General features: G+C 39.0%; 1 protein-coding gene and 2 pseudogenes across 1 annotated transcript in view; 1 reads left to right on the plus strand and 2 right to left on the minus strand.

Moving 5' to 3' along the window:
- LOC112836743 (TATA-binding protein-associated factor 2N pseudogene) overlaps positions 1-1,379 on the minus strand; it is a 1,834-nt pseudogene extending 455 nt beyond the window's left edge.
- Positions 1-1,458, plus strand: part of LOC112836551 (phospholipid-transporting ATPase ABCA1-like) — a 78,102-nt gene extending 76,644 nt beyond the window's left edge. Inside the window, exon 4 of the transcript XR_012373531.1 lies at positions 1,324-1,458. The gene's annotated coding sequence lies outside the window, so the exon portion shown is untranslated. The remainder of the gene's footprint in view (positions 1-1,323) is intronic.
- A 10,011-nt stretch (positions 1,459-11,469) lies between these two features.
- LOC112836728 (olfactory receptor 13D1-like) lies at positions 11,470-12,408 on the minus strand (annotated as a pseudogene).
- Between the last annotated feature and the right edge of the window lie 237 nt (positions 12,409-12,645).

Genomic DNA, 12,645 nt, shown 5'->3' on the forward strand with positions numbered 1-12,645 from the left:
GTCTCCTCCATAACCGCCTCCTCGGTCCCCACCGTAACCGCCTGCTCGGTCCCCACCGTAGCCGCCCCCACTTCTGTCTCCACCATAGCCACCCCCACTTCTATCTCCTCTGTAGCCGCCGCCGCCACTTCTGTCTCCTCTGTAGCCACCTCGGTCTCCACCTCTGCCCCCACGACCTCTGTAGCCCCTCTCTCCACTGTAGCATCTTCCCCGGAAGTCTCCTCCTGAGGGACGAGAGTCCTCTGGTCTGGGCTCATTACACTGGTTGCAGGAATTCCTTCGAGCAAAGTTCATATTTCCACATGACGGGTTAGGGCAAACCCAGTCCCCACTTTTGGGGTCTCCACCTCCCCAGAAAGCCTCCACGACCTCTATATCCTCCAGGGCCTGGTCGCCCACCTCCACTGCCACCCCCTCTCATGAATTCAGGTCTTCTGGTAGCAAAGGATGTTGCCATGGAATTCTTTTCCATCAAACCAGTCAATGGCTGCCTTAGCTGAAGGAGGGTCATCAAATGACACTGTTACCTCTCCTTTTGGCTTCCCTGTGTCCTTGTCTGTATACAGATTTATCATTGGTTTTCCCATCTTCTTATTTGTCTTGATAATTCCTATTTGTTTAAAGAACTCCCCCACTTGATCTATAGACACACCGTCCCCAAGTCCTTGCACAAAGATTGTGTTGTTATCTGAATTATCAGATTCTGAATCAGCATCTGGTCTGGGTCCATAATCCCTGTGACCACCAAAATTTTTGAAGCCACTGCGGTCACCACCACTTGATCCTGTCATAGGACCTCTTCCATCCTTGTCATATCCCCCACGCCCTCTACCTCCTCCCTGTGACCTGCCATATCCTCTATTATCTTCTCCATACCTACTCACATCACGACGGTCATCTTGTGTGTAGTGGCTGTAATTCTCCCTTTGTGAATGGTAGGACTGTTGATTTTGATTATAGGAATCATGCTGCTGACCATAATTTGACTGCTCATCATATGAACCTTGATGTTGATCATAGCCTGACTATTGGTCATATGAATCTTGTTGACCATAGTCTGACTGGTCATATGAAGGCGCTCTTCCACCTTGGCCTCCTGATGATTCCGTGTTTTGCTGTCCCTGGTTACTGTAAGGCTGCTGGCCGTATGACCTCTGCTTTTGATTCTCATAATCACTGTAGGATTGTGAATAACCTGATTGGCTTTGTCCATAGCTGGAGTAGCCGCCATAGTTCTGTCCATATGAGGAATCAGTAGTTTGTCCATAGCCAGGATAGCTTTGTGGTGCTTGTCCATAACCTTGGCTGCCTTGATTTCCATAGGAAGAATAAGTTTGCTGCTCACCCCCAGACTGACCGTAAGCTCCAGAATCTGACATGACTAACGGCCGCAGCGAGGAGCCCCCAGAGCCCGCCGAGAACAAGCAATACGAGAGCCAGGCGGTGTGGCGGCCGGAGCTGTACTGAGCAGAACATTTACTTCTGATTGCCAGCCTCTCTTATCATCTTCTGTATTCTGGGTTCTAGAATTTTATTTCTGTGACCTTGTTTTTAAATTTGCATTTTTTGCCTTTTTAAAGTAAAGGCAATAATTTTATAAATTTATTCATGTATTTATTAAATCTTTGTTGACTATTGCTTTTTTTTTTATTCCACTCTTTCCATCTAGGTTGAATTTTTTTCTTTCTTAGGTACATTCTTTAATAGTTTACTCAATTGGGGCGTCTGGGTGGCCCAGTTGGTTAAGCATCAGACTCTTGATTTTGGCTCAGGTCATGATTTTGGGGTCATGGGATCAAGCCCTCTGTGGGCTCTGCGCTCAGTGGGGAGTCTGCTTCAGGATTCTCTCTCTCCCTCTGCCCCTCCTCACTGCTCACATGTGCTCTCTCTCTCAAATAAATAAATAAATAAATCTTAAAAAAATAGTTCGTTCAATAACTTCTATGGATGATAAAAAAAAAATCTCTTAGCCTTTGTCTTGAAAGTTATTTGTCTTTTGTCCTGAAAGATAATTAGCTACTTTATAGTCATTTCGCTTCAGAAATTTGAAAATATGATTCCATTATCATCTGAATTCTATTTTCTTGATTCCATTTCTATTTTATTCATTGATGTGTATAACAAACCACTCTTAAAATATAATAGGATTGCTTATTATTAAAAGCAGACTGTGTTTCCTGTTTTAAAAACTATAGTAAATGCTCTTTGTGTAAAATAATACTTCTTTTTAGACCCACTTCCATGTTTTATTACTGGCATTAGCTTTGCTAACATATTTTGCTTTATTATAAATATTAGTGCTCATTTATTTAATATTGATGAAAAACTTTGTTTTATTTTTTAAAGATTTTATTTATTTATTTGAGAGAGAGAATGAGAGAGAGAGAGCACATGAGAGGGGGGTGGGTCAGAGGGAGAAGCAGACTCCCCGCTGAGCAGGGAGCCCGATGTGGGACTCGATCCTGGGACTCCAGGATCATGACCTGAGCCGAAGGCAGTCGCTTAACCAACTGAGCCACCCAGGCACCCCAAAAACTTTATGTTTTAAAATGTGAAGTGTTAGTGTTCCTGCCAAGTCATAAAATAAGGTGTAGATAGGATATGTATGTCTGGTACCCACAAAAGAAAAAGCAGGAAGAAGTCTTCTGTAGCAACTATACAAAGAACCATAGTCTAGGGTTTATGCTCTTTATTTTGTAAAAGGCAAGTGAAAGAAAATTCTATATTTTATGTTTTGAAAACAGATGATATTAAGGGAAAATACTAACAAGTTATATACTTATTGAAAGAAAATGTAACTCTGTGCACACCGTACTCTTGTATCATTATTCTTAGAATTTATTATGATTTATTTCATCATTGGACTTAACATAGCTGGTAAGACAAGGCGGTTAAATTCCCTACCTTAGCCTGACACTAGAAAACACAGAGCATAAGAACTTTCTTAAAATTTTGTCTTCTTTTACATGATTATTTTGTTGCTTATCTCTCTTCTCTTCTATAATTTGCTTTTGCTTCGTGTTCCTGAATTTTAATCTCAAATAGTATGCTGGCCTTTGTTTTGATTAAAAACTATTTGCCATGAAGACAGAATTTCATTTTAACAAAGATTAATATGATAAATATTCTGTTTGTCATAAATGACAGTCTTTTGTATAGTATAGTCTTGTTAGTCTACTTCAATAATTTCTTTCATCACTGCCCCGAACACTGAGGCAACTGTTTATTGTACCATTCAAAATCCTTTGAAAATTAAATCTTTTAGATTTGATGCATAAAATTTATATTCAATAGCTCTTTCTCACTAATTGCAGTGGTGTTAATTATATTGGCCAAAGCCCTAGTTTTTTCTTTAAAAAACCAATAATATACATTGTGCCTACATATTAATACTGATATCCTGTATCAGTCATTGTCACGATCAAACTACTATTAATTTAGATAGTCTCTAATCAATAGTATATCATAATTTAATCATTTTAAATCCCATATCTGTGTAAGAATATGAGTAACATAGAGAAAGAGTTCCTTCTTTCATTCAAATTATAGTTTTATTTCTTTGGGTTGAACTTCAAAACCTTAGTTCTCATTACAGTTCTGTATTAGAATAGGTCCTGAGAAATGTTAGTGATTATATAATTTAGTTGTTTGAAGAACAACATTGCAAGATATATGTGATTATCATTTGAATGTAGAGGAATGGCATTATCAAAAGTATCTTCATGGCCTTGTGGGTGGGTATTGAATGTGAGACTGCAGAAAAATATTGTAGGAATAACAAAGATCCTTTTGCTGTGGTCTATTCAATGTCACATGTCACAGGAACCAGTAGTTCCTGCAGAAATAGCTAAAAACAGATGGAAGACTTTAGAAGAAAACATATTATGTGACAGAAGTTTATTTATAACTTTCTCCTCATTACTTAGAGTTTAAATTTGCTTAATCATCTGATACTTTAACTTGCTTCGCTCTCTGGTTCTTCCAATCCCCCCAAGAATAACAATGAAACACTGTTAACTGTTAACTGTTCAGTATAGGAAATTAAGTTTCAAAGGGACCATTAAAATTTGTTTTTCATTACTCCCTTGTTGGAGTTGTAAACAATTTATTAAAAAGTTTTTCATTTTAAATAGGATAACTTTTTTTTCTGAAGTGTAAGGACATTTATAATGATACTTTTAAAAAATTCATTTGTCACTCTTGCTTCCATTAGAGTCTGTTTTGCATCACACATTTAACTTGACAAGTTTCCTGTGAATTTAAAAGATATACATTTTTAGTATTGGAAAAAAATCTTCTATTTCAGGAAATGTTGCACAGACTGATTTAATAAAGAATACTCTCTTGGTGGTGTGAAAAAAAATCCTCTATTTTGTTTCATTTTATTTATTTTATACATTTAGATATTTGAACCTTCTATTAGTCACACAAAATGCTGCCTTGTTTCCTCAAAAAAGGAAATATAAGCTAGCTTCTTCCTCAATGACACACTTCTTTATTTTCATTTAAATGTTGAAGAGTTAGCCAATTATCTAATCATATTGATACAGTATTTCAGAACTTGAGTATTTACCACCATTTACTTATTTATTTTTATAATCATGAGACATTTGATGGTTTCTTTATATAGAGTATAACCTTTAAAGAATTTTTGTTAGAAATATTTGTAATCACAAGTCAAAAATTCCTACCAGTATGTCACAATTTAAATTTCTTGAATCCTCTGGGACTGTTTTGCCACTGGACAGAGTGGTAAAATGACTTTAACTTCTAGTTTTGCAAACATAGTGTATCATATATTTCTTTAGTTATTACATTAGTAAATGATGTGATCCCGATTTTTCTTAGGATGTCAAACTGTGTAACACAGTAAGTGGTATATCAGTGTGAAATTGGAAACTGACTTCTAGCTTGGACTCCAATCAAGATGTGACTCTAGCAGTGGAATTATATTAATCATTATTTTCTTTATCAGCAAAAACAAAACAATAAACTAGTATGGATTATGGCAGAGTACATTGACTGGAGTCCAAGCACTTAGATTTTGAGATAAAAAGAGCTTCATCAAGATAGAAGTGTGTGTGTGTGTGTGTGTCTGTGTGTGTGTCTCTGTGTGTGTGTGTGTCTGTGTGTGTGTCTATGTGTGTGTGTGTGTGTGTGTGAGAGAGAGAGAGAGAGAGAGGGAGAGAGAGAGACAGAAGAAGTGATAGTTCTAAGAATTAAAAGAAATCCAGCTGGAACACAGGGTGCAGAACAGTGGGGAGAGATAGATAAACAGGGGTGAAAGATGAGACTGAAGAGTTACAAAGAATCTAGATCTTGGGCAAATTTTCAGGTCATTTTAAGAATTCTTTAACTAGTTTTAGTAAAGTATGATCAATATACCGAGAGCTCTAGATATTTAATTTGTACAACTTGGTCTATTTGGGGATAACTACACACCTGTAAAACCATCATCACTATCAATACCATAAACTTATCTATCACCTCCAAAAGTTTTCTCTTTCCCTCTTTGGTTTTTGATTTTTGTATCATTTTTGTCTGATTTTTCATTATTCTTATAACCATTGTGAAGGTGTCTGTGCCTTTGAAGGGCCATTAACCTCTTCCAGTCTTTACAGACTGATTTTGGCAGGTAATGACCTTCTCCTGATGGATCTCCAGACAGACAGGATTACCTCTGGGATCTCTGTCGAGTGGGGCTGGAGCTGGGTCACAGGGCTGCTTCTGTGTCTGCGGTTGGGTTTGTGGTGGGTGAGCTTATTACTAGGGATTTGTGCATATGTGGCTCATGCTGGGTCCCTGGGTGGATGGGACTGGTGTTCAAACAAGGGGCTGCTTCCAGGTCCACAGGCAGACTGTGGTTGGGTTGGGGACTATTAGTGGAAGCCTTTTGGTGTGGTTCCTGCCAGGTCTTTTTAAGAGCAGGGTTGGTGGCAGGTCCAAGAACATGCAGTGCTGGAGCTAAGTCCACAAGTGGATTGGGCTGCTTCTGGGTCTGCCAGGTCCACAGCTGATGGTCCTGCTACTGGGGTGTTGGCCTGCTTTCTCAAATAACTTCCCTCATTCGTGGGCTCCACTGATATGTTGCATCCTCTTAACTGGATCCTGAAGCTTGCACAAAGACACTTTGCCCTATGGATGGTTACCAAATAGTGTTTCTGTGTGGGGACTAGAACTGGGGACCTTCTATTTTGCCATCTTGCTGATGTCGTGCTTTCATTTTAAGAATTTTGGGAATTATCAAAACAGCAGGAAGCATTTTGTAATGGGAAAATGGCAGTAAGACAATATGGTATAAGATAACATGATGAATGAAAGAAATGTGTTTTATTTATTGCATTTAGATGAGATAACACTGTAAAATCCTCCAGAGAGAAATGTGGGATGTATTTGTAGATTTGGATTCATCATTTTATTGGTGATTCATTGAAACAATAAGAATGGACGAGTTTGCTCTAGGAGGTAATACTAGAATTTTAGGTGGTGACCATTTTCTGGAGGGACATTAATATCATGTCAGTGTGTTTGCATTTTACTTGGAAAACCAAACTAAGTTTTTGAATAGTTAGTGAGGATGAACACCTTGAATTAGAAAGATTAATCTGGAAGGTAGACAGACTGCTTAAAATTAGGAAAAATTCAGAGATTGGGAAACCACTTAGAACATTATTATAATATCCAAGCTGAAAGGTTGTCCAAGCTATAATCACAGGATAGTAGCAGGGAACAAAAGGTATGAAATGGACTTTAGAACAAAACAGATCTGTGTTCAAACTCCAACTCAGACATTAATGTTCATATTGTTTGCCCTTATCTAGAAGAGTGTAAATATTCATATATTTGTTGAATGAATGAGTGAATTGAACTCTATTAATTCTAAGAACTAGTAGCCTGCTCTAAAATATAAACCAATTCTAGTTCTAAAAATAAACTCGTTATATTTTCCTAAAGTATACAACTAAGAATAAAAAGTAGAAAATATAAAAGATAGGTTTTGGCTTCATATAAGAAGATGCTTCTAATAACTATGACTACAGTCTCTCAGTAGGTGATGAGCTTCCCATTATTAGAGGTGTGCAAGAAAGCATGGATAACCACCCATTATGGATGTATTAGAGGATATTCAAGCATAAAGTGTTGAGCTAGATGCTTTTAATTCTGTGAGATTTGACTGTTGTGTTAACTGACCTTTAAATATTATTTGGTAGATTAGAAACTTACTTCCCTCTGAGGTTACCATACTTGATATCTGATATTAATATCTAGTAATTGTATGTGAAATCCTACAAATAATTGGAGTCAAGATCATTTTTGGTGACAGTGAGGAGATAGTCTGTTTTATGTGATAGTATGTCTCAGAGGTTTGCCTGAAGAAATTTTTTTTTCACCACAAAATCTTTTATTTCATTAGATGGGTAAAGATGATAAAGTATCTTTTTGTTATTACATGTTTATTATTCGTGCTTTTTTTAAAGATTTTATTTATTTGTCAGAGAGAGAGAGCACAAGCAGGGAGAGCGGCAGGCAGAGGGAGACGCAGGCTCCCCACTGAGCAAGGTACCCGATGCGGGGCTTGATCCCAGGACCCTGGGATCATGACCTGAGCCAAAGGCAGATGCTTAACCACCTGAGTCACCCAGGTGTCCCACATGTTTGTTATTCTTGAAGTGAATGAAATCTACACTTGTCAAGGTGTTGGGCTCCAATATTTCTAAATTACCGGTATGATAGTAGGGACACATAGTTTTGTTTTTTTTTAAGATTTTATTTATTTATTTTTTTATCTAGAGAGCACAAGCAGGGGTAGGGGCAAAGAGAGAGGGAGAGAATCTCAAGCAGATTCCATGCTGAGTGTGGAGACCAACGTGGGGCTTGATCTCACAACCCTGAGATCATGACCTGAGCCAAAATCAAGAGTTGGACATCCAACCAACTAAGCCACCCAGGTGCCCCGAGGACTGAGCCACCCAGGCGCCCTGAGGACACATTGCTTTTAAAAGTGCCTGAACTTCTTTTCTGTAGTTAAAAGAGTAGAAGCTGCCATCTATTTTGGGGGTAGACTCACTCCTTTGAGAAGGGCCACAAGGAGGAGTGCTTTTAGTTGTCTATCCATATGTTTTTATTGGGTTAAGCCTAATGCTTGTAGAGGAAACAGAAGGTGATTATCCAGGAGTTTTAAGAGGCCCTTGTGAGGGGCGCCTGGGTGGCTCAGTTGTTAAGCATCTGCCTTCAGCTCAGGTTGTGATCCCAGGGTCCTGGAATTTTTTTAATTCTTCTTTAATTTCCTGGTTGACCCATTCATTCTTTAGTAGGATGCTCTTTAGCCTCCATGTATTTGAGTTCTTTCCAACTTTCCTCTTATGATTGAGCTCTAGTTTCAAAGCAATGTGGTGGGAAAATATGCAGGGAATGATCCCAATCTCTGCAGGGAGCCTGCTTCTCCCTCTCCCACTCCCCCTACTTGTGTTCTCTCTCTCACTGTGTCTCTCTCTGTCAAATAAATAAATAAAATCTGAAAAAAAAAAAGAGGCCCTTGTGAGGAAGTATGTCTAGTAAACCCTAGGAGCAGTGATATTCAGTAATGAGGTGGAGTTTTCTTTCTGCATCACTTTATTTTATAAGTAGTCTGTTAAATGTGACAACCTCTTGAATGCACGTGGTTTGTATATACTCCTTGGGGTGTGAAATGGGCTGTAGAGAGCTTAAATACAATGAAAAATAATTGTAAGATAATCAGAAAAGTGATGAAGAAGCATAGTAGAGCTGTCTGGAGAAAAATTGACCAAGAACTAGGAAAATTTAAAAAGTCCTCAGCAATATTTGCAAGGGGGGATAAATTATGTGCATTCATGCAACATGAAGGTTATATTATTGTAATTGTTGTATTATTGTAATTGGTACTAAAGGAAGAGGTGACTCCTGAGTGCTGCTGAATTTGGGAACAACAGTGATTCTTAAAAATGACAAGTTCTTGAGACAGAGAGAGGATGAAAGAGCAAGAGTGAGAAAGGTGGAAACAGAAAGAAAATCACAAAATGACAGTGAGAGGGAGACACAAAGTTTTCTAAAGAATCAAGAAAAAGGGATATACAGAGGAAAAGTTAGGGCTAGGAGCTAGTAAGGGAGAGGGAGAGGATGAGGTAAGATAAGAAAATGCATTTTATCTTGATGAAGTCCCAATAGTTCATTTTTGTTTTTGTTTCCCTTGCCTTTGGAGATATATCTAGCAGGAAGTTGCTGCAGCCAAAGTCAAAGAGGTTGCTGCCTATGTTCTCCTCTAGGATTTTTTTTGAAGATTTTTTTATTATTTGAGAGAGAGAGAGAACACAAGCAAGGGGAGGGGCAGAAGAAGAAGGAGAAGCAGAATCCCTGCTGAGCAGGGAGCCCAATGTGGGGCTCAATTCCAGGACCCTGGGATGGTGACCTGAGCCGAAGGCAGATGCTTAACCAACTGAGCCACCCAGGTGCCTCTCTCCTCTAGGATTTTGATGGACTCCTATCTCACATTTAGCCCTTTCATCCATTTTGAGTTTTTTTTTTGTGTGTGTGCATATGGTGTAAGAAAGTGGTCCAGTTTCATTCCAGGAGTCCAGGAGTCTTTTTTCCATTGGATATTCTTTCCTGCTTTGTCAAAGATGAGTTGACCATAGAGTTGAGGGTCCATTTCTGGGTTCTCTATTCTGTTCCATTGATCTATGTGTCTGTTTTTGTGCCAGTACCATACTGTCACAAATGGGCAACAGACACATGAAAAAATGCTCCACATAACTTGGCATCAGGGAGATACAAATCAAACCACAATGAGATACCACCTCACACTTGTCAGAATGGCTAAAATTAACAACTTAGGAAACAACAGATGTTGGCAAGGATACAGAGAAAGGGGAACCCTCTTACACTGGTGGTTCGAATGCAAGCTGGTGCAGCCACTCTGGAAAACAGTATGGAGGTTCCTCAGAAAGTTAAAAATAGAACTTCCCTATGACCCAGCAATTACACCACTAGGTATTTACCCAAAAGATACAAATGCAGTGATCGAAGGGGCATCTGCATCCCAATGTTTATAGCAGCAATGTCCACAACAGCCAAACTATGGAAAGAGCCCAGATGTCCATCAACAGATGAATGGATAAAGAAGATGTGGTGTGTATATGCAACAGAATATTACTCAGCCATCAAAAAGAATGAAATCTTGCAATTTGCAATGACGTGGATGGAACTAGAGGGTATTATGCTAAGTGAAATAAGTCAGTCAGAGAAAGACAGATACCGTATGATTTCACTCATATGTGGAATTTAAGAAACAAAACAGATGAACATAGGGGAAGGGAAGGAAAAATAAAATAAGAGGAAAACAGAGAGGGAGGCAAACCATAAGAGACTTTTAACTATAGGAAACAAACTGAGGGTTGCTGGAGGGGAGGTGGGTGGGGGATGGGGTAACTGAGTGATGGGCATTAAGGAGGGCATTTGAAGTAATGAGCAGTGGGTGTTATATGCAACTGATGAATCACTAAATTCTACCTTTGGAACTAAAAAAATGCATTAAAAAGGATTTATATGGTTATAAGCAGTGGAAATTAATTCAATCTATTTTAAAGGAATTTTATTGGCTCACATAACTGAAAAGTCCAAGCATTAATGTTTTTAGACCCACCTTGAACCAGGAGTTAATAATGACATCAAGCACACCCTAAGTTCTCCCCTCAGCTCTACCTTCCTCTTTGGTGATTTCATTTTCAGTCTGGCTCTCCCCATATATTGACAAAGATGGCCAGGAGAAGATCTGGGCATATATTCTACCTGTTAGAGACCTTTGAAAAAAAGAGTGATTCTTCTTTGACACTCAAGCAACATTTTGGCAATTAAGTGTGATTAGCATGGTTTAGGTCACATGCTACCCTGAATAAATCACTGTGGCTAGGAGATGTTCATTTTTCATGGCCCCAGTCTGTGTTTCATGCTTATCATTTGATCCAGAGAGTGTGGTCAGCCTCAGCCAAATATGGACTGAGAGTGGGAGACAGTTGATTCCTTAAAATAAAAAGATGTGTTCTTTTACAAGATGAGAGGATGCTGGGCAGACCAAAACAATATATACATCTGTACTTGAGGAGACTGAGAAAGAAGATAGAGAAGAGAGCAAAGAAAGAGAAAGGTAAAAGAAGGAAAAGGGAGAAAAGAGGAGAGAGAGAAGGTAATACATAGTGACAGAGAGCTATTCATCATAAACAGCATCCATCATGACCTCTATGGGATCAAGAGGCATAGTTCCATATAACTAGAAGGACAGCTGCAAAGCTATTATATGAACAGATTTACATGGACATTCTCTGCTGTAAAAATGAGAATTCCATATTTGATTTTACAAACACAATTTTCTCATTATACTGAGTTCCGCAGCTTCATCTGTGACTACAAAAAATGTATCTTCTCCCCAAATGTGTTCATATGTCCTAAGCACTTTCATATTTTCCTTGAGTGTAAGTATCTACTCAAGACTTTCTTCATAGCCCCTTTCACCTCCTTATTCCTCAGGCTGTAGATGATGGGATTCAACATTGGGGTTACCACTCCATAAGTTAACCCGATGATCTCATCAAATGTCTTTGTGTCCTTTGACTTAGGCTTCATGTACATAAAAAGGGCTGAACCATAGAATAAAACTACAGCAAGGTGGGCTGAACAGGTTGAAAAGGCTTTCTTTCTCCCCTCAGTAGAGTTAAGTTTCAGGATGGTAGAGAGAATGAAAACATAGGAAATAAAAATTAACAGTAGGGGAATCACTAAGAAAACAGTACTTGCCACTGTCATAAGCACGTTGATGGTGATATCTGAGCAGATGAGTTTAAGAAGGGCCAGGATCTCACAGTAAAGATGGTCGATGACATTATTCCCACAGAAAGGTAACACCATTGTCAGGACTGTTTGCACTAAGGAATTCAGACAGCCTATGATCCAGGACCAGGCAGCCATGTGCACATAAAGCACTCTGCTCATGATGATGGGATACCTCAGTGGGTTGCAGATGGCCACATACGGGTCATAGGCCATCACAGCCAAGAGGACACACTCAGTGCAACCCAACCCAAGGGAGACAACCATCTGCAGAGCACAGCCAATGAAGGAGATGGATTTTCTCTCAGATCTAAATATGATGAGCATCATAGGAATGAAAGAGGATGTGTAACAGATGCCCAGGAATGAGAGATTCCCAAGGAAGAAGTACATGGGGGTGTGGAGGTGAGAATCCAGTATGCTGATGATAATGAGGAGACTGTTTCCCAGGAGGATTATCACATAAATGATGCGGCAGAATATGAACAGAAAAAGCTGGAGCACTGGCTATCTGGCAAGTCCCACCAGAAAGAATTTGGTCACTACTGAGTAATTCCCCATCTCCATGTGTCCACTGTCACCTGCAGAGTTCAGATAAGTATATGACTTCAGGAAATTTAATTTTATAATTTAGTTTAAAACATCACTTTTACCTGCAATATTTTGATTTTCCATTCAGCCCTGGGAATCAGGAAAGGCATGGATACAATTTTCACTTTATTGATGACGAAAGTGAAGCGCTGAGAGATTCAGTACTTTGTACGGCCATGCAGTAGCAGAGGCAAACCTACCAATAACCCCAAG

The sequence above is a fragment of the Callorhinus ursinus genome, unplaced genomic scaffold (genome assembly GCF_003265705.2).
Source record: "Callorhinus ursinus isolate GAN/ISIS: 27379988/994484 unplaced genomic scaffold, GSC_fseal_2.0 scaffold24, whole genome shotgun sequence".
Classification (NCBI taxonomy): domain Eukaryota; kingdom Metazoa; phylum Chordata; class Mammalia; order Carnivora; family Otariidae; genus Callorhinus; species Callorhinus ursinus.